This window comes from Mustela lutreola, chromosome 13 (genome assembly GCF_030435805.1).
Source record: "Mustela lutreola isolate mMusLut2 chromosome 13, mMusLut2.pri, whole genome shotgun sequence".
NCBI lineage: Eukaryota > Metazoa > Chordata > Mammalia > Carnivora > Mustelidae > Mustela > Mustela lutreola.
This window is the reverse complement of record NC_081302.1, coordinates 83,489,671-83,512,801: the sequence shown is the minus strand read 5'-3', so window position 1 is coordinate 83,512,801 and position 23,131 is coordinate 83,489,671. Positions and strand designations below refer to the sequence as shown.

The 23,131-nt window shown below is 36.3% G+C and overlaps 1 long non-coding RNA gene across 1 annotated transcript in view; it reads right to left on the bottom strand.

Moving 5' to 3' along the window:
• Positions 1-977: 977 nt before the first annotated feature.
• LOC131814015 (uncharacterized) overlaps positions 978-23,131 on the bottom strand; it is a 55,795-nt gene continuing 33,641 nt past the window's right edge. Inside the window, exons 3-4 of the long non-coding RNA XR_009347091.1 lie at positions 3,312-3,374; positions 978-1,270 (exon numbers count right to left, since the gene is read on the bottom strand). This is a non-coding gene — a long non-coding RNA (uncharacterized LOC131814015). The remainder of the gene's footprint in view (positions 1,271-3,311; positions 3,375-23,131) is intronic.

Here is a 23,131-nt window from a genome sequence, read left to right as displayed (position 1 = left end):
GTGTACAAGTCATTTAAAAATCTATTATATACATATATATATATACATATATATATATGTATATAATATATAGTATAAGTTTGAGATATATATATATATATCAAACTGATAACTATCTATCTATCTCATTATAATATACTACTACATATTTATTGGTTTATTTTCTGAATCACACATTCAAGTTAGAAACTTGGCTCACTGATCTATCCCTAGAACCCAGTACAGAGTCAAGCATGTAGTTGGTGCTTGCAAATAAATCAATAGTATGAATAAATTTTCCTATGCTTAAGCTAATTTTTGCTGAATTTATGTTTCTTGCAAATCGGAGTTGTAGCTGACCTGAAGGAGTATAGTTTGGCTGAAATGCATAGACACAGAAGAAGACCTAGGCTGGGATGGTGAGTAAGAGGTAGCAGACTTGGGGCATGGAGGGGTGAGGAATATGCTGGAATAAGAAGTCACACAAAACTGGCTGTTTGACCGAGATGCACCACATCCTGGATCTGCCCAGCACTGTCCTATGACAGCAGCTGCACCAGAAAGTCACCTGCATTCCAGTAAATGTGGGATTTGGAGCATGATTCTAATCCCAATAGATGTATGGTTCATCTATAGATTTACTTAAGTGGTAAATGGAATATGTTTATAAGGGAGAAGAGTCATGACATTGCTAATCATTTTCATTCTGCTTCTATTAGAAATTGTCTTTTTTAATTTTAATTTTAATTTTTTTTCTTAGAAATGGTCTTAAAATAAGGTCATGTCATCCATGAATTCCAGTTCCAAAACCTAAGATAGATAGATAAGCACAGACATGTTGACTATATTATTTCATGCTCATTGATCATAATGTCATAACCCTGAGTAGCTGAATGTTGGCTGGCAAACTCTGGAGATTCCCAGGTGAAATCTGAACCTGGCCCCTATACATGGAGGGGAAGGAGAGACTGAAGAGTCAGACCACTGCAGAATGGTAGGTAGCAGTTTTAATAACCAAGGGAACTGATATATGAGACTTGTCTCGGTGATTGCAAGGTGAGTAGATTTCACCTGAATCTTAAAAGCTTGTGTAGAGGCCTTCAGTCACATATTCAGTTCAGATGGTCTCAGTAATACCTTACATTCTACATCCTTGACTCAGCACTGGTTATGGCAATGGTAGGTGGAATATACATTCCAAGGACAGGGAGGAGATGAGGAGCCTGTAGTTGTCTGGGTCCAGCTTGTGGGTCAACCTGTGATCACTTCCTTTCCATGATCTTCTCCAATGCTGAGAAAAAGGAAATCATGTTCAGTCTCCTCTGGTTAGTTAGTCAGGGAAGTAGATAATATTTAGAGCATCTTTTCCAGCCAGACAAACTGGTAAAGAGTTTATAAGAGAGTAAATTAATTAATGTGGATATTGTTGTGTTGGCTAATACATTTATATTCTCCTGTAATAGAACCTCCAAGTTTTAGCAGGCCACATGACTATCCACCATTTCCATTCTTGTAGCAAGTGTGGTCATATTATCAAGTTATGGACAATATTATGTAAACATGAATGGTACCTCCTGGAAAGTGTCCTTACGGGAGAGAGAAGTCATGTCTTTTATCCCCTTCTTTTCATTTCATTTGCTGGAGTGAGGACATAATGGCTGAAACTCTAATAGCCACCTTGGGTCACAGAGTGATCTTGTTGAATGAAAACTCAAGAAGCCTAGGTCTCTGACACTTCAAATCCCCAGTAACATCACTAGCCTGTCCTCTCCTGGAATTGCACATGGAAGAAAATAAAATTCCCAATTCCTTAACCCACTATTGGCTTTTCTTTCATTTTTGAGCAAGGAAGTAGGGGAATTTATCCCTTAATAATGGCAAATAATGAGGTATTGATAAAATGACTAGGTCTATATGATTACCAAATTATATTAATAATAAATTTATATAAAGGAGTCTAAGCAGTAGAACTTATATGACCAAATTGAATTTATCTTCTTAACTCTTTTCCCAAGTACTTTGTATAAAAATGATACATCAGGGAAAATTTCTAAGTCAAAAATGATTTGTCTTAGTTTTGTGATTAGCTTGCTCTTTTCCTTCTATGAAAGAAATCTGAGAGTTGCATGAATCTAACTGATTGGTAGTTTGTACTTGTCAGGATCCTTTGAAAAGCAGACATTTGTGACACTAAAATTGAAGAGGTTATTTTTATACAGACCAAGGAGATGTTTAAAACTCAACAATGGCAGAGCCACACCAGCAGGACTGAAAAGACAAGCTCCTAGTTGAGTGGACCACCTGTGTTTCTCAGGCTTGCAACTCAACACTCAAGATACTCATCAGGAAAACGTGGGCAAGGACAAATAGTTTTATATTTAGATTTTCCGTAACTGACCCATTGACCACCAATCAGGGGAATTACTGTGACTAAGCAAATTCTTGTTGCTAATAATCTAACATGCAGTTTTCCATAACAGAGCCTTCTGGGATAATGTACACATTCATGTATACAAGTCAGAGTTGATTGGGCCCCCATCAGTAAAACCAGTGTTTATTTTCTCTTTTTAAAATTGTATGGCATGTTTATATTAATAGGTTTTATCTGGGCTTATCATTTATTGTCATACCTTAGTAACTAAAAATAGTTTAAGGAAGATTGCTGCTTTTCTCTTTGAGGTATCTCTAGAATTTAAAATGACATATTTTAAATTAAATCACTACAGGTGCACTATAGTGGCTCAGCTGGTTAAGCATCTGCCTTTGGCTCAGATCATTATCCCAGGGTCCTGGGATCAAACCCTCATGTTTCTCTCTCTGCTGCTCCCTCTGCTTATGCTCTCTTGCTCTCTCTCTCAAATAAATAACTAAAATCTTAAAAATAAAATACAGTAAAATAAAATAATTGAAAACATAAATGTTACATTTAGTGAAAATTAATTCAGCCTTTTTGATTATTAGTTGCTAACAAATAAAAACACATTAAATTCATATAGGTTAATTTTATCTGCTCATGGTGTAGGGTAAAGAACACAGGTTTTAAGAGTCTATTAATTATATTCAAAGCTATTTGCCACATTTTCTGGCTATGCCAAATTAGAGTAATTATTAATCCTAAGTGAACCATAATTTTGTTCCCTATAAATTAAATAATAGCTAATATTTAGTAAGTATTTACTACTTGCCAGATATTGTTCTAAATTCCTTAAATTTGTTAAATTATTTAATCCTTAAAAAAATAAAAAGCTTATGAGATAGGATCTATTATTATCCCCAAAATGCAGAGGAGGAATTAAGATACAGAGACTCAAAGACCCAGGCTTACTACCTACCAAGTGCTAAAGCCAGGATTTAAACTCCAGCAGTCAGGCTCCAGAATCCATACTATTTACTACCTGGAAAGGAAAGGAAGACATAGTTACTCAATCTTTAAGAATTTCTGAGGTTGGAAACAATGTATGTAAAGTGCCTTGAACACACTGGGTATTAAATATCAATGTAAAAATATGCTATTAGTTGTTGTTATTAATTATAATAAAATACTACACTTACAAAGAAATTCAGAGATAATTTAAACATTGAAGGCTATCATATGATGAAATTGCATTTAGTTTCTCTAGTCTTTGGAAAAGTTTGATATTCCCATTCAACTTAGAGTGTTTTCTGTATAAAAAAAGAGACTAAATGAATGGGAAATGCTTCATTTATGCCATCCTTACCTCCACTACCTCCATATTCCCTTCCAAAAAAGTATCCTCTTATCAGAGTCCATGATTTTAGGATAAGACCTAGAATTGTAAACAGAAGCCAGAATATACAGAGACAATGGAAACATTCAACCCAGAGAAAAGGCAAACATGTAGGCAGATTATTGTTTAATATACTAGAAAGACAGAAAATTTGAATTGGAGGATGTAATCATGAGAACATGATGAAACTTAAAATACATGAAAGAATCCAGGAATTGCTCTAAAAACCATATTCTTAGCTATCAAAAGAGGAAAATGTTCAAGTCAAGGGAAGTCCCACCTTGCACCTAATAATGACTCCTAATCTTTCAAATCCCAGCAAACTTTTAATGAGTAAAGAATATCAATGGCCAAGATAAGCAGGAAATTATCCAATAACCTCAATATAACATGAGAAGTCTGTCTTCTAATAAAACAAAATCAAACAATAAAAAAGGGGAAGGACTTCTACTTTTATTTTTTTTAATGATTTGTTTTTAAGTAATCTCTATACCCAACGTAGGGCTTAAATTCACAACCCTGAGGTCAAGAGTTACATATTCCACTAACTGAGTCAACCAGTCTCCCCGAGGACTTCTAGTCCTGAGTAAGATGGTATAAATAACAGACAGCTCTTCACTCCTAATATAGCAACTAGGAAGAAAATGGATAAATTATATTTTTGTTATATATTATTTAGAATATGTTATATATTATTATTTCTTATATAATTATTATATTTTAATGACCAGAAAAAAGCAAAAAGACCTAGATGAACTAAAGTTTCGGAGACAGGGTCCCTGGGTGGCTCAGTGGGTTAAGCTGCGGCCTCCAGTTCAGGTCATGATCTCAGGGTCCTGGGATTGAGTCCCGCATTGGGCTCTCTGCTCAGCAGGGAGTCTGCTTCCCTTTCTCTTTCTCTCTGCCTACTTGTGATCTCTCTCTGTCAAATAAATAAATAAAATATTTAAAAAAATAAAGTTTCAGAGACAGAAAAGCCATTCCAAATTGACAATAATTACTCATTTTATTCCCTGAGGGGAAACTGATTCTGAAAACAGACTGATATTTGGGCTCAGTAAACAAAGAAGGGTTCTGCTGGGAAAAAGAGAAACAGACCATTTGATGGTCACATGGATTGAGTCAAGGTTTGGAATCTAGAAAAGTCCCCAATGCATCTTTCTTTTCCCTACATATTTACTGAGTGATGAGGTAGGACAAAATTTGGGGGAGAGCTAGTTAAAAGTATAGAATAAAAACTCCTACACTCTGATGTTGCTTTGAAAACAGCAACACACTCCAGAAAAGGGGTTGCTGCTAACAGGTATCAGATAACCCCAACCATTATTTGCAGAGATTTTCAACTGTGTATTTTGTGAGGCTAAAAGGTTAAGCTAAAATTTCCAGAGGCAAGATCAAGTTTTCTGTAGTATTTAAGGGATGAGGCAATAAAGATTCAACATTTTCTCAATAAAAACCCTAAGAGGACCAAACCTAATGCACAGGACAAGACAGGTGGGGTAAGCCTAAATAGAACTGCAACCTAGCCTAGCTCATTTTCTAAGGGAACTGAGGTAATCACCTTTTTTATCTGTTTAACAGAGGAAAGAGAATGCATATTTATGAGGAAAAGAGGAGTATTCTCATGCTCTACAATGATTTCACACAATGTCAGATTATACGATAAAATGTATGAGATATGCAAAGCTGCAGAAAAAATGAGGCCAAGAACCAAGATGAGAAATAGTAAATAAAAGTAGAATCACACCTGATTCAGATGTTGAAAGAGGCAAAGAAACCGTGGAAGTCAGAAGATAATGAACTAACATTTTTAAAGTGCTAAAAGGAAAAAACAATCTATGCCAACTTAGAATTTCCTATAAAACAAAAATACCCTTTAAGAATAAAGGAAGAATGAAGATGATATAAGAAACACAAAATCTGAGGGAATGTATTGCCAACAGTCACGGTACTATAAGAAATACTAAGGGACATCTCTGAAACTGAAGGAAAATGATACCAGGTGAAAATACAGAACCATTAGAAAGAAAGAAGTGTACTATAAAGGGTAAATATATACTATAAAGGGTAAATATGGAGGTGGTCCGTGGCTTCTGCCTGGTGCCCTCAAGGGAGAGGGTGCCAGGCTTAGCATGACAACTGAAGGTATATAGGAAGGACCTCTGAGGGAGGGCCCTGAGCTGGGTCACTGAGGTTCCAGCCTGTCCCTTGCAAGGAGTGTGGTAAAGGGCTTGGGGGAGGGGCTTCGAGCTTCTGCTGGTGCTTGGTCCATCTCCTGTAGACCTTTCAGTCCTCTCCCAGCCTGGTGGGCTCTTGGGGATCCCATCTTCTGTTGAGCCTCTCCTCCGAGCCTGTGCCCCATCAGCAAGGGACCTTACGGTGGCCAGAAAAGCGACTAACTGAATTCCCATTGTCCAAGAGTCAAGTTGGAAAACCAAGAAAATAAAGTGATATGGTACCCACAAAAAAAAAAAAAAAAAATGATACCAGGTGAAAATACAGAACCATTAGAAACAAAGAAGTGTACTATAAAGGGTAAATATGAATGTGACTATGAAAATAACTTATTGTTTAAAACAACAATAATCAAAATATCTTGAAGGGTTTATAGCATATTTATAAGTAAAAATGTATGCCAGCAAAAGTAGAAAAGGCAGGAGGGGTGTACTAGAATTAAACTGTCTGGAGATTCTTGTCCAGGAAGGTACAAATATTCTCGTTTATTGTAGACTATAAAATGAAAAGATACATATTCTAAGAAAAAATACCAATTTTTGCTGAAGAAAGAAACCAGCTGGAACTCCGGTATGTTGCTGTTGGGTCTAAAAACTGATACTACCACTTTTAAAACCGGACAGAACCATTATTCATAATAGTGAAAATATGGAAGCAACCTAAGTGTCCATTGACGGATGGATGGATAAAGAAGAAATATATAAAGTAATGTGTGTGTGTATGTATATATATATATATATATATATATATATATATATATGCAGAATACTACTCTGCCATAAACAGGAATGAGATATCTTGTCATTTTTGACATGGATGGACCTAGAGGGTATTATGCTAAGTGAAATAAATCAGATAGAAGAAGACAAGTGCCATACAATTCCACTTTTTGGTGGAATCTAAAAAACAAAATGAATGAACAAACAAAACCAGAAACAGACCTATAAATACAGGAACAAACTACAAGGGACAGTGGGAGGATGGGTGAAATGAGTGAAGCAGAGTGTGAGGTACAGGCTTCCAGTTATGGAATGAATAAATCACAGTGATGAAAGGTACAGAACAGCGAATATGGTCAATAGTATTGTAATAGCATCATAGGGTGAGAGATGAGCGCTCCACTTGTGAGAACAGCATAATGTACAGAGATGTTGAATCTCTACTTATACACCTGAAACTAATGTAATGTGTGTCAACTATACATGAGAAGGGGTGAATAAATTATATTTGCATTATAGGATGCCACACAGCAACAAAATAGCAAACGTTGTACATAAACATTAACCTGGATGGGTGGAAAAATATAAAGATAATTGTACTTAATGTATAATTTCAGTTTAATGATGTTCAAGGACAGGCAAAGTAAGTGGAAGGTACTAAAGGTTAAACTATTAGTAACCTCTGGAAAATTGTTACTGAGTGGGGAGGAGATTTTGGGAACCTACTTGAATACCAGAAATTTTGTCCCTCTTCAGTTGAGTGGAGGTTACATTTGTTAAATACATGTAACAAGTCCTCAAGCTATACACATGAGTGCATGTTACTGTAGGCATATTATACTGTAATATTTATTTTTTAAAAGAAAAAAGTATTTTCAAAGCATGTAGAATCCAGCATGGCTAGGTACAGCCAGTCTCCAGGTAGGCAGTGTAACTATTTAAGAGATCACAAACTAGGGGCACCTGGGTGGCTCAGTGTGTTAAAGCCTACGCCTTCAGCTCAGGTCATGGTCTCAGGGTCCTGGGATCGAGCCCCACATCGGGCTCTCTGCTCAGCGGAGAACATGCTTCCTCCTCTCTCTCTGCCTGTCTCTCTGACTACTTGTAATCTCATGTAAATAAATTAAATATTTAAAAAAAAGAGAGAGAGAGAGAGACCACAAATAACTGATCTTTGCCCAGACAGAGTGGGATACAGATTCAGAATTCAAGGACAAAGAAAATAAGTATTATTAAATTCTGAAATAATGATTCCTTGACTTTTATATGTGTAGACCAAAATTAGAATCTTCTCATGGTCTGTAAAAGCCAGCATTGCAATTGGTATCCAAAGTGATGTTTGGCTTAATAATTATGTGACTTTAAGGTAGCACTGAACTTTTTAAAAAACGTTCGATTGTTTCACACACATCACAGTACTAGTATGGGGTCCAAACTGGTGGACAAGAAAGCATCTTATAAATGCTAGTCCTACTAAAAAGTGAAGATTTGATCTGAACAGAAGTTGCAATGTGTGATGAGTATAAAGGGTCAAGTTTAAAATAAATAGGTCGAGGGAGTAAAGGACCTTTGGGAATGCTGACTCGAGATTTTCTATTTATTTTGGCTATAGTAACATCTTATGTGAAGTACCTATCAATTATCATAGAGTTCTTTTTATATCACAAAATCATACATATTTGGGGTTAGATGACAGCCCTATATATTTTGTACCATGATATATCCTAACACAAGCAATCAGTTAAGAGGTTGGTTTACCTCACATTAAAAAAAAAAAAAAATCTTATTAAAATCAGAAAGAATGGAAAAATTCAGTAAATGAGGTACTTACTGTCTTTATTTTTGTGTGTGTGTTTTGTTTTGTTTCCCTTTGTTGTGACATAGTTAACAGATAACATTTTGTAGGTGTAAGATGTGCACCAAGCTGACTTAATACATTTAATATATTATGAAATGATTATCACCATTGCATAAGATAACAGCTCGATCTCATCATATAATAACCATTCCCTTTTCATGGAAAGAATATTTAAGACTTACTCCCTTAGCAAATTTCAGGTATACAGTTCAGTATTCTTAATTGTAATCATGGAACTATGCATTAGATTTCTAGAAATTATTCTCCTTATAACTGGAAGTTTATACTCTTTGATCAGTATTTCCCTATTTCTTCTATCCCTCTCCTAACCCTGGTGATCATCACTCTAGTCCCTCTTTTTATGAATTCAGCTTTTTTTAGATTTCACATATCAGTGATATCATCCAATATTTGTCTATCACTGCCTGATTTATTTCACCTAGCATAATGCCCATAAAGTCTATCCATGTTGCCATACATGTTAGGATTTTTTCTTCCTTGAGGTTGAATATTATATTGTGCATGTAAATCACATCTTCTTTAACCATTCATCCATTGACAGATACTTGGGTTTTTTTTCTATACCTTGGTCTATGTTAGCAAGGCTGCCACAAACATGGGAATGAAGTTATCTCTTCAAATTCCTGTTTCATTTCCTTTGTATAAATATCTAAAAGTAGGGTCACTGGATCATATGGTAGTTCTATTTTTAATATCAGGAGGAATCTCCATATTGTTTTCCACAATGGCTGCACCAATTTACCTTCCAACAAACAGTACACAATGGCCTTTTCCTTTTATTGACATCCTCATGGGCAACCCTTTTGGGATCCCTCTCACTCTTGAGAGCTTTTTCTATATCTTTACTTAATAAGCTTCCATCGCTTGGAATGCCTGGCTGGCTCAGCCATTCAGCGTCTGCCTTCTGCTCAGGTCATGTTTCTCAGATCCTGGGATGGAGTCCTGCATTGGGCTCCCTACTTGGTTGGAAGCCTGCTTTCTCCCCTTTCCCACTCCCCCTGCCCCCTGCTTATGTTCCCTCGTTAAACAAACAAACAAAACAAAACAAACACCTCACCAATAATTGTTATCACTTTTCCTTTTGATAAGTTCAATAAATTAAATACCAAGCAAGATAAAGGAAAAAACAAAACAAAACATACAAAGACATCATAACTAATGTGCTGTAAACTAATAATAAAGTGCATATCATGAAAGCAGCCTTTTCATACAATGGCTCATTTCATGCAGGGAAACAAAATTAAGAATGACTGCTGACATCATGAGAGACTGTGCAGTATGGAAGAACTGAGTAACATCCTTACTCTGGAAATAAAAATAACAACAAAAGAATTTTAACCTATAAATATAAATATAACAAAATTATTTAAAACATGGAAAAGTAAAGATATTTTCCAGTAAACAATATCTCAACAAATCTGTCTTGACAGATCTACAACACAAGAAATCTTCAAGGTTTTTCTTCTAGGTTAAGGACAATAATTCCAAACTCAAAGGTATACAAGGGAATGAAAACAACCAGAAATGGTATGTATGTCAGAAAATGCAAGATGTTTGTTTTTCTTGTTTTTTAATGTTTTTAAAAGGCAATTGATTAATTTACAGGAGAAATAAGAATATGAAAAATTAACATTTAAGGAAGTAAAATACAATGACAATGACAATAATAGTGCAAAGGCAAATTTCCATCTCCAGATTTTCTGATTCAGTAGACAGGAGGGGGAGTTTAAGAATTTATATTTTTATATTATATTTCAGGTGATGCTAATGTTGTTTGCCAGAGACCAGTCTTTGGGAACCACTAAATTGTAGCTTTAATTTTATCCTTATACAAACCTCAGCAAGCCTTTAAAAAAAGAAATTGACAAACTAATTTAAATGGTTAATGAAAATTAAAAGAATATGGAATATCCAAAATGTTCTTGAAAAAAAATAACAAAATTGGAGGACTTACACATTACCTGATTTCAAGATGTGTAATATAGCTGTAAGAATCCTGACATAATGATATTTCTATGAGGATAAACATATAGAAACAGAAAAGAGGTTCTAGAAATAGACCAGTGCATATAGGATCAATATATTTTCTTATTTTTTTAATTAAAATTTTTTTTTTTATTTTTTATAAACATATATTTTTATCCCCAGGGGTACAGGTCTGTGAATCACCAGGTTTACACACTTCACAGCACTCACCAAATCACATGCCCTCCCCAATGTCCATAATCCCACCCCCTTCCCCCAAACCCCCTCCCCCCGGCAACCCTCAGTTTGTTTTGTGAGATTAAGAGTCACTTATGGTTTGTCTCCCTCCCAATCCCATCTTGTTTCATTTATTCTTCTTCTACCCACTTAAGCCTCCATGTTGCATCACCACTTCCTCATATCAGGGAGATCATATGATAGTTGTCTTTCTCTGCTTGACTTATTTCGCTAAGCATGATACGCTCTAGTTCCATCCATGTTGTCGCAAATGGCAAGATTTCATTTCTTTTGATGGCTGCATAGTATTCCATTGTGTATATATACCACATCTTCGTGATCCATTCATCTGTTGATGGACATCTAGGTTCTTTCCATAGTTTGGCTATTGTGGACATTGCTGCTATAAACATTCGGGTGCACGTGCCCCTTTGGATCACTACATTTGTATCTTTAGGGTAAATACCCAATAGTGCAATTGCTGGGTCATAGGGCAGTTCTATTTTCAACATTTTGAGGAACCTCCATGCTGTTTTCCAGAGTGGCTGCACCAGCTTGCATTCCCACCAACAGTGTAGGAGGGTTCCCCTTTCTCCGCATCCTCGCCAGCATCTGTCATTTCCTGACTTGTTGATTTTAGCCATTCTGAGTGGTGTGAGGTGATATCTCATTGTGGTTTTGATTTGTATTTCCCTGATGCCGAGTGATATGGAGCACTTTTTCATGTGTCTGTTCGCCATCTGGATGTCTTCTTTGCAGAAATGTCTGTTCATGTCCTCTGCCCATTTCTTGATTGGATTATTTGTTCTTTGGGTGTTGAGTTTGCTAAGTTCTTTATAGATTCTGGACACTAGTCCTTTATCTGATATGTCGTTTGCAAATATCTTTTCCCATTCTGTCAGTTGTCTTTTGATTTTGTTAACTGTTTCCTTTGCTGTGCAAAAGCTTTTGATCTTGATGAAATCCCAGTAGTTCATTTTTTCCCTTGCTTCCCTTGCCTTTTGCGTTGTTCCTAGGAAGATGTTGCTGCGGCAGAGGTCGAAGAGGTTGCTGCCCGTGTTCTCCTCAAGGATTTTGATGGATTCCTTTCGTACATTGAGGTCCCTCATCCATTTTGAGTCTATTTTTGTGTGTGGTGTAAGGAAATGGTCCAATTTCATTTTTCTGCATGTGGCTGTCCAATTTTCCCAGCACCATTTATTGAAAAGGCTGTCTTTTTTCCATTGGACATTCTTTCCTGCTTTGTCGAAGATTAGTTGACCATAGATTTGAGGGTCTATTTCTGGGCTCTCTATTCTGTTCCATTGATCTATGTGTCTGTTTTTGTGCCAGTACCATGCTGTCTTGATGATGACAGCTTTGTAATAGAGCTTGAAGTCCAGAATTGTGATGCCACCAATGTTGTCTTTCTTTTTCAATATCCCTTTGGCTATTCGAGGTCTTTTCTGGTTCCATATAAATTTTAGCATTATTTGTTCCATTTCTTTGAAAAAGATGGATGGTACTTTGATAGGAATTGCATTAAATGTGTAGATTGCTTTAGGTAGCATAGACATTTTCACAATATTTATTCTTCCAATCCAGGAGCATGGAACATTTTTCCATTTCTTTGTGTCTTCCTCAATTTCTTTCATGAGTACTTTATAGTTTTCTGAGTATAGATTCTGTGTCTCTTTGGTTAGGTTTATTCCTAGGTATCTTATGGTTTTGGATGCAATTGTAAATGGGATTGACTCCTTAATATCTCTTTCTTCTGTCTTGCTGTTGGTGTAGAGAAATGCAACTGATTTCTGTGCATTGATTTTATATCCTGACACTTTACTGAATTCCTGTATAAGTTCTAGCAGTTTTGGAGTGGAGTCTTTTGGGTTTTCCACATATAGTATCATATCATCTGCGAAGAGTGATAATTTGACTTCTTCTTTGCCGATTTGGATGCCTTTAATTTCCTTTTGTTGTCTGATTGCTGAGGCTAGGACCTCTAGTACGATGTTGAATAGCAGTGGTGATAATGGACATCCCTGCCGTGTTCCTGACCTTAGCGGAAAAGCTTTCAGTTTTTCTCCATTGAGAATGATATTTGCGGTGAGTTTTTCATAGATGGCTTTGATGATATTGAGGTATGTGCCCTCTATCCCTACACTTTGAAGAGTTTTGATCAGGAAGGGATGTTGTACTTTGTCAAATGCTTTTTCAGCATCTATTGAGAGTATCATATGGTTCTTGTTCTTTCTTTTATTGATGTGTTGTATCACATTGAGTGATTTGCGGATGTTGAACCAACCTTGCAGCCCTGGAATAAATCCCACTTGGTCGTGGTGAATAATCTTTTTAATGTACTGTTGAATCCTATTGGCTAGTATTTTGTTGAGTATTTTCGCATCTGTGTTCATCAAGGATATCGGTCTATAGCTCTCTTTTTTGGTGGGATCCTTGTCTGGTTTTGGGATCAAGGTGATGCTGGCCTCATAAAATGAGTTTGGAAGTTTTCCTTCCATTTCTATTTTTTGGCACAGTTTCAGGAGAATAGGAATTAGTTCTTCTTTAAATGTTTGGTAGAATTCCCCCGGGAAGCCGTCTGGCCCTGGGCTTTTGTTTGTTTGGAGATTTTTAATGACTGTTTCAATCTCCTTACTGGTTATGGGTCTGTTCAGGCTTTCTATTTCTTCCTGGTTCAGTTGTGGTAGTTTATATGTTTCTAGGAATGCATCCATTTCTTCCAGATTGTCAAATTTATTGCCGTAGAGTTGCTCATAGTATGTTCTTATAATAGTTTGTATTTCTTTGGTGTTAGTTGTGATCTCTCCTCTTTCATTCATGATTTTATTTATTTGGGTCCTTTCTCTTTTCTTTTTGATAAGTCGGGCCAGGGGTTTATCAATTTTATTAATTCTTTCAAAGAACCAGCTCCTAGTTTCGTTGATTTGTTCTATTGTTTTTTTGGTTTCTATTTCATTGATTTCTGCTCTGATCTTTATGATTTCTCTTCTCCTGCTGGGCTTAGGGTTTCTTTCTTGTTCTTTCTCCAGCTCCTTTAGGTGTAGGGTTAGGTTGTGTACCTGAGACCTTTCTTGTTTCTTGAGAAAGGCTTGTACCGCTATATATTTTCCTCTCAGGACTGCCTTTGTTGTGTCCCACAGATTTTGAACCGTTGTATTTTCATTATCATTTGTTTCCATGATTTTTTTCAATTCTTCTTTAATTTCCCGGTTGACCCATTCATTCTTTAGAAGGATACTGTTTAGTCTCCATGTATTTGGGTTCTTTCCAAACTTCCTTTTGTGGTTGAGTATTAGCTTTAGAGCATTGTGGTCTGAAAATATGCAGGGAATGATCCCAATCTTTTGATACCGGTTGAGTCCTGATTTAGGACCGAGGATGTGATCTATTCTGGAGAATGTTCCATGTGCACTAGAGAAGAATGTGTATTCTGTTGCTTTGGGATGAAATGTTCTGAATAAATCTGTGATGTCCATCTGGTCCAGTGTGTCGTTTAATGCCTTTATTTCCTTGCTGATCTTTTGCTTGGATGACCTGTCCATTTCAGTGAGGGGAGTGTTAAAGTCCCCTACTATTATTGTATTATTGTTGATGTGTTTCTTTGATTTTGTTATTAATTGGTTTATATAGTTGGCTGCTCCCACATTGGGGGCATAGATATTTAAAATTGTTAAATATTCTTGTTGGACAGACCCTTTGAGTATGATATAGTGTCCTTCCTCATCTCTTATTATAGTCTTTGGCTTAAAATCTAATTGATCTGATATAAGGATTGCCACTCCTGCTTTCTTCTGATGTTCATTAGCATGGTAAATTCTTTTCCACCCCCTCACTTTAAATCTGGAGGTGTCTTCGGGCTTAAAATGTGTTTCTTGGAGGCAACATATAGATGGGTTTTGTTTTTTTATCCATTCTGATACCCTGTGTCTTTTGACAGGGGCATTTAGCCCATTCACATTCAGGGTAACTATTGAGAGATATGAATTTAGTGCCATTGTATTGCCTGTAAGGTGACTGTTACTGTATATGGTCTCTGTTCCTTTCTGATCTACCACTTGTAGGCTCTCTCTTTGCTTAGAGGACCCCTTTCAATATTTCCTGTAGAGCTGGTTTGGTATTTGCAAATTCTTTCAGTTGTTGTTTGTCCTGGAAGCTTTTAATCTCTCCTTCTATTTTCAATGATAGCCTAGCTGGATATAGTATTCTTGGCTGCATGTTTTTCTCGTTTAGTGCTCTGAAAATATCATGCCAGCTCTTTCTGGCCTGCCAGGTCTCTGTGGATAAGTCAGCTGCCAATCTAATATTTTTACCATTGTATGTTACAGACTTCTTTTCCCGGGCTGCTTTCAGGATTTTCTCTTTGTCATTGAGACTTGTAAATTTTACTATTAGGTGACGGGGTGTGGGCCTATTCTTATTGATTTTGAGGGGCGTTCTCTGAACCTCCTGAATTTTGATGCTCGTTCCCTTTGCCTTATTGGGGAAATTCTCCCCAATAATTCTCTCCAGTATACCTTCTGCTCCCCTCTCACTTTCTTCTTCTTCTGGAATCCCAATTATTCTAATGTTGTTTCATCTTATGGTGTCACTTATCTCTCGAATTCTCCCCTCGTGGTCCAGTAGCCGTTTGTCCCTCTTTTGCTCAGCTTCTTTATTCTCTGTCATTTGGTCTTCTATATCACTAATTCTTTCTTCTGCCTCATTTATCCTAGCAGTTAGAGCCTCCATTTTTTATTGCACCTCATTAATAGCTTTTTTGATTTCACCTTGGTTAGATTTTAGTTCTTTTATTTCTCCAGAAAGGGCTTTTATATCTCTCGAGAGGGTTTCTCTAATATCTTCCATGCCTTTTTCGAGCCCGGCTAGAACCTTGAGAATTGTCATTCTGAACTCTAGATCTGACATATTACCGATGTCTGTATTGATTAGGTCCCTAGCCTTCGGTACTGCCTCTTGTTCTTTTTTTTGTGTTGAATTTTTACGTCTTGTCATTTTGTCCAGATAAGAGTAAATGAAGGGGCAAGTAAAATACTAAAAGGGTGGCAACAACCCAAGGGTAATATGCTTTAACCAAATTAGAAGAGATCCGAAATCGTGAGTGGGGAGAAAGGGGATAAAAAGAGGTTCAAAAAGGAAGAAAGAAAAAAAAAACAAAAAGAAAAGAAAAAAAAAAAGAAAAGAAAAGAAAAGAATTTTTTAAAAAAGAAAACACCTAAGAAAAATGTAAAAAAGAAAAAATATATATATTAGATAAACTAGTAAAAAATCGTTAAAAAAGAAAAAGGTAACAGTTAAAAAAAAAATTTTACCCGAAGGCGAGAAAAAAAAAAATTAAAAAGAAAAAATTAAATTAACTGCAAGACTAAAAAAAATCACAGGAAAAAAGCCATGAGTTCCGTGCTTGGCTTTCTCCTCCTCTGGAATTCTGCTGCTCTCCTTGGTATTGAAACCGCACTCCTTGGTAGGTGAACTTGGTCTCGGCTGGATTTCTTGTTGATCTTCTGGGGGAGGGGCCTGTTGTAGTGATTCTCAAGTGTCTTTGCCCCAGGAGGAATTACACCGCCCTTACCCGGGCCGGGGTGAGTAATCCGCTCGGGTTTGCTTTCAGGAGCTTTTGTTCCCTGAGCGCTTTCCGTAGAGTTCCGGAGGACGGGAATACAAATGGCGGCCTCCTGGTCTCCGGCCTGGAGGAGCCGAGAGCCCAGGGCCCAACTCCTCAGTGCGCCCTCAGAGAACAGCGCCCAGTTACTCCCGTCTGCCTGACCTCTGGCCACGCTCCGAGCTCACCGAGCCTGCGACCGGTTCAAGGTAACATGGAGCTGCGAGCTTACTGTCGGCTCTGTCTCTGTAGCCGGCTTTCCCGTTCCAATACCCGCAAGCTCTGCGACACTCAGACACCCCCGATCCTTCTGTGACCCTGCGGGACCTGAGGCCACGCTGACCCCGCGTGGGCTTCACCCCGGTTTAGCCTCTGGAGCGATGTCCCTCAGCGGAACAGACTTTTAAAAGTCCTGATTTTGTGCACGGTTGCTCCGCTGCTTGCCGGGAGCCAGCCCCTCCCCCTGGGGTCTATCTTCCCGTCGCTTTGGATTCACTTCTCCGCCGGTCCTACCTTTCAGAAAGTGGTTGTTTTTCTGTTTCCAGAATTGCTGTTCTTCTTCTCTTCGATCTGCCGATGGATTTTCAGGTGTTTGCAATCTTTAGATAAGCTATCTAGCTGATCTCCGGCTAGCTGAAGCAGTCTCAGCTTGCTACTTCTCCGCCATCTTGACTCCTCCTCTAATTAAAATTTTTTTAAAGATTTTATTTATTTATTTGACAGATAGAGAATACAAGTAGGCAGAGCAGCAGGCAGAGGGAGAGGGAGAAGCAGATTCCCTGCTGAGCAGGGAGCCCCATGCGGAGCTGGATCCCAGGATCCTGAGATCATGACCTGAGCCTAAGGCAGCCGCTTAACCGACTGAGCCACCCAGGCGTCCCGGATCAATATATTTTCAATAAAAGATAAAACAGCCTTTTCAACAAATTTTGGTAACATTTCAACAAGCATTGCTTTGTATATGCTTTATATATATTTAATCCTTAAATCACACCATAAATTAAGATGAGCTAAAAAATGTTAAAATTAAAATATTAAATAAAATAGGTTGAAGGGTCACAGGTCTAAATATAAAAGAAGAAACTACAGAATTTCTAAAAGATAAGATGGGAGAAAATATGGATGATATTGGAGTAGGCAAAAGAAAAACATAAAAGAAAAAAAATATGAGTAGATTTCATCAAAATCAACTTTTGGTCCTCAGAAGACACAGTTAAGAAAATGAAAAAGCAAGCTAGGAGCAGGGAGAAAATAATCTCAATTCAAATACTTGACAAAGAATATTTATCTGGAATAAATAAATAACACTTGACAATAAGATGGCAGAAAATTTGAAGAGAACTGTCTTAGAAAATGCAAATGGCAATGTACATGAAAAAAATGCTCAGAATTACTTGTCATGAGGGAATTGCAAATTAAAATCACAGTGCTGTATTACTACACCTCAAGGAGGATAGTTAAAATTTAAAAGATGGGCAATACCAAGCTTTGGTGAGGCTGCAGAATGACTAGAACTCTTCCCACCCAAGGCTAGTGGGAATGTAAATGTTAAAATGATTTTATTTATATTTTTAAAATTTTCTATGTTCTATGTTCTATGAATGTTCTATGAATAAGCGCAATTTGGAAATAAGCCAGCTGGTAATCAGCCAAATGCCCATCAGCTGAAGACTAGATAATCAAGTTGTGTCATATTCATGCAATGGAATACTACTTGGCAATTTAAAAGAATAAATTACCTTTATGTTTAACATCATGGATGTCAAAAATATTAGGCTAAGCAAACAAGGCCACACAGAAGGGAGTCACATATCCTATATGATTCCATTTTATATAAAACTCTAGGGAAAACATTTAACTGTTGGTGATGGAAGGTAGATTAGTCATTGTCTGAGGTCATGGATGGGGTAGAAATTGACTGTCGAAGATATGAGGGATCTTTTGGCTATGATGAAAATTTCCTATAGCTTGATTCATATGGTGCTTGCATGTGTCTACACATTTGTCAAAATTGACTACATTTTAGGTTTAAAGTGCTTGTATTATATTGTAGATAAAGTATATCCAACTATAGGGGATTTTAAAAGACATTATACAAAGGGGTGTTCAGGATCACCTCCACTTTGTAAGACAGATAGCAAAAAATTCTTTTTTGACAAACTTTATCTTATTTAAAATGTTTTTAGATGATAACTTATAATGCTACACCTTGAGGAATATGTTTAATTTCTAGTGACATGTATTTTAACCTCTTAAAATCTATAATATATACCATTAGTTGTGGATATTTGAAGATGTATGTTTGTGTTAGTAATTTACACATGAAATAATATGTATATGTGTAAAAATACAAACAATTCAAGTTTCTTACAGTTGTACATATATTAATATTATCTTATTATATAAGTATAAAATACTACCTAATCCATATTTTGATATTTGAATTCCAGAAAAATATCCAATAACAGAGGCTTCCTATGACAAAATTTTTATTATTTTGTCTAATCTTTTAGCAGAAAGAATGAGATTATCATTAATAATTATAATCCAAAGGGGGGAAAACAGTCTGAAGAAAAGACCAGGTTGTTCTTTGTCACTATGATGTTCTTGTTTTGTTTTTTTTTGCCTTGGTTAAATGAAAATGGTTGATGGATTTTAATTTCATTTTATCTCTTTAATTCTACAGTAAATGATTAATCTTTTATGATGAAATGTAGTCATGTTTAATAATTCTGTCATTGTCTTTCACTGTAGCCCTGATTCTTAAGAACTTTTGATCCTTTGATTAGGCTTTAACAAATTTCCTTTTGACGTGCAGACAGACATCTTTCATCAGATGTAGGATTAACCAGGATTAACAATCTTTCAGAGACAGAGATGTCCAGGATTCTATTTTCTGCTGTGAGCCTTTTCTGTGGATTATAGGGAAATGTAATATATGCACTATGATAAGCTCTTCAATGTATGATTTTTTGAAAATGTAAGAGAATAGAAAAATAAGGATGGGGAAGAAAACTGTGACATTTTTTAAGACCTATAATGTAAAACTAGACTCCTTGAGTTGGAGGAGTAGAAATATTGCATGAAGCGGGAAGAAATCTAAGAGAAACTATCTTTTATGAAGAAATCACTGGCACATTTTTATCCTTTCATGGGCCTCTCATAGTTCATACAATTCTCCAGAATGAATGTTGAAAGAGAGCACATTTAAAGCCAAATAAATTCTCTAGGATTTTCTGTGAATTCCTAGAAAAGTGGTGTGGGGCTTCCCTGTGCAGTCCAGTCATTCCTTTATATCATTAGCTAATTAATTTCATAAAGAGATTCCTTTAAACCTGGTTTTTATTCCAAATTAAAACTCCATTTTTCTCTTCCCCTATATAACAAAGTGCATTCATTGGTACTTACATGCATATAAAAATGGAAAGAAAACTGTTCAAATCTTCAGTCCAAACTGTCTACTTTTCAACCTCTGATTTCTTATCCCTCTTTATCTCTCCTTTATTTGTTTTTAAATGTTAGAAATTTTATTTTAACTGGCTTCAAAGCTAAATATTTATCCCACAAAACTTTACAGATGTAATGTTTATAGACAATAGCAACTATTGAGAGCAACTACGCCAGCCCATGCAAAGCTACCACACTAATAAGCCAAGTACATGTACATATACATCCAGTTCCACCATTGCTATAGGATGGTAGATAGCTGGTTCTCAGGATCAACTTCAAAGACATAAAAAAAGGACATCTTGGCCATATCCTGATCAATTGCACTAAAATGATACTTGCTTATGGAGTTCACTTTAGGTAATATTCTGCTTGATGTTGTAATGGTGTGGCAACTGTGCTAAAGAGAATTTAAGTATTCTTATCAGGACATTTATGAGTGAATAAAATGATGCTTTAAATGTTTGAGAAAAAATTGTTTAGGGACATAAATGAGATAAGATTAGAAAAATATTGAGAGTTGATGAATGTTGGTAATAGAAATATGAGAATTCTCTATACTAAACCATACTTTGTTGTGTGTCTGAATAATTCTAATAAAAATTAATGCAAGAAAAATACTGCACTATTTTTTCTCCGTATCTTCAAAGCAGTAACATTTCAGATATTCACTTAGTAATGAATGGATGAATTTCTACTCACCAGTCACTAGCTGATCCTGAAAAGAACAGAAAAAACCTATATTTTGACAAGGATTTTAAGTTGGCCATACATTATTCAATATGGTGCATATGGACTAAAAATACAGAGTAGGCAAGTAAATGCCTAAGACGATATGATTGTCCTTGAAGTGAGTTTTGGTATTTGATTTAGCTACAAAAGGATTTTAATGTTAAATAAAATACAGTTTAAATTAAATTTAAATTATGCAGAGCATAACATTTTATGTTATGTAGGTGGTACTACAATTATGTCTGCACATTTTTAAAAAGACTATGTAGAAATAGAAATCTTGACATTTACGACGACGTGGATGGAGCTAGAGGGTATTATGCTTAGCGAAATAAACCAATCGGAGAAAGACAACTATCATATGATCTCCCTGATATGAGGAAGTGGAGATGCAACGTGGGGGGTTTGGTGAGTAGAAAAAGAATAAATGAAACAAGATGGGATGGGGAGGGAGACAAACCATTAGAGACTCTTAATCTCACAAAACTAACCGAGGGTTGCTAGGGGGAGGGGGGTCGGGAGAGGGTGGTTGGGGTTATGGACATTGGGGAAGGTATGTGTTATGGTGAGTGCTGTGAAGTGTGTAAACCTGGCAATTCACAGACCTGTACCCCTGGGGCTAATAATACATTATATGTTTATAAAAAATTTAAAAAAAATTAAAATTAAAATTAAATAAATAAAAATACTATATATAAAATGGAATTCTCGTTTAGCAATAGACACTAAGTGATACTTATTAATCTTCAAAAGAGCCAAGAAAACTATTCATTAAACTTATCTAAGACTAAATTATATATTAGGTGGTCAAAAATAAGGTCTTTATTGATTAAATGAAAAAGCAAAGCAAATTTACTACCAGATTATTTTATGAGACTCATGGTCATTAGGTAAAAGCTATATATCCTAAAAAAAAAAAAAAAAAAAAAAAAATCGAGCGACTCAATTAAATTTTCAGGACAAATTATGGTGTGAAATATGCCTATCAGATTATATTTCACTCAAAGGATTAATATTAAAAGATAAGCTTTGTGGGGTACCTGGGGGGCTCAGTTCGCTAAGCTTCTTCCTTCGGCTTGGGTCATGATCCTGGGTTTCTGGTATCAAGCCCTGAGTCCAGCCCTCTGCTCCGGGGGGAGCCTGCTTCTTCTAATTCCCTGCCTCTCCACCCCTCTTGCACTGTCTCTATCACGTTCTTTCCCTGGAATAAATAAATAAAATCTTTTTAAAAATTAGATAAGCTTTGCTTTAGATTTATAATTTCTTACCCCTTACAAGAAATTTATAATTTCTTATCTTTATCTTTATTTCCAAGAATTTGTACCTTCTTGGAAATAAGGATAATGTCTAATAAAAACATAATGTAAGATCTATATATATGTTTTAATTTTCTAGTGTCTATACTAAAAAGCAAGTAAAAAGAAACTGGTGAAATTAATTTTAAGAGCATATTTTATACAATTCAATATGTCCAAAATGTAATTTCAGGAGAAAATCAATATAAAACATTTTAATGAACTTAACTTACTTTCTGTTATTCATACTGAGGTTTTGAAATCTATTTTTATTTTTTTAAGTTTTTATTTAAATTCCAGTGAGTTAATAGACAGTGTAATATTATACATGTTTCACGTGTATAATACAATGCTTCCCTACAGCTCCCAGTGGCCATCCCAAGTGCACTCCTTAAGCCCCATCACCTATTTCCCCCATCCCACACCCACCTTCCTTCTGGTAACCATCACCTTGTTTCTTCTGGCTGAGTCTATTTTTTGGTTTGCCTCTTTCTCTTTTTTCTCCCCTTTCCTCAACCTAGTGTATACTCTATACTTATAGAACATTGCAATTTGAATGTTAGATTTTCATTAGAAATACATGATCATCATCACTAGCCATCAGGGAGATTCAAATTAAAACCACATTGAGATATCACCTTACACCAGTTAGAAGGGCCAAAATTAGCAAGACAGGAAACAACATGTGTTGGAGGGAATGTGGAGAAAGGGGAGCCCTCTTCCACTGTTGGTGGGAATGCAAGTTGGTGCAGCCTCTTGGGAGAACAGTGTGGAGATTCCTCAAGAAATTAAAAATAGAACTTCCCTATGACCCTGCCATTGCACTACTGGGTATTTACCCCCAAAATACAGATGTAGTGAAAAGAAGGGCCATCTTTACCCCAATGTTTATAGCAGCAATGGCCACGGTCGCCAAACTGTGGAAAGAACCAAGATGCCCTTCAACGGACGAATGGATAAGGAAGATGTGGTCCATATACACTATGGAGTATTATGCCTCCATCAGAAAGGGTGAAGACCCAACTTTTGTAGCAACATGGACGGGACTGGAAGAGATTATGCTGAGTGAGATAAGTCAAGCAGAGAGAGTCAATTATCCAATGGTTTCACTTATTTGTGGAGCATAACAAATAGCATGGAGGACATGGGGAGATGGGGAGGAGAAGGGAGTTGGGAGAAATTGGAAGGGGAGATGAACCATGAGAGACTATGGACTCTGAAAAACAATCTGAGGGGTTTGAAGTGGCGGGGGGGGGCAGTGGGAGGTTGGGGTACCAGGTGGTGGGTATTATAGA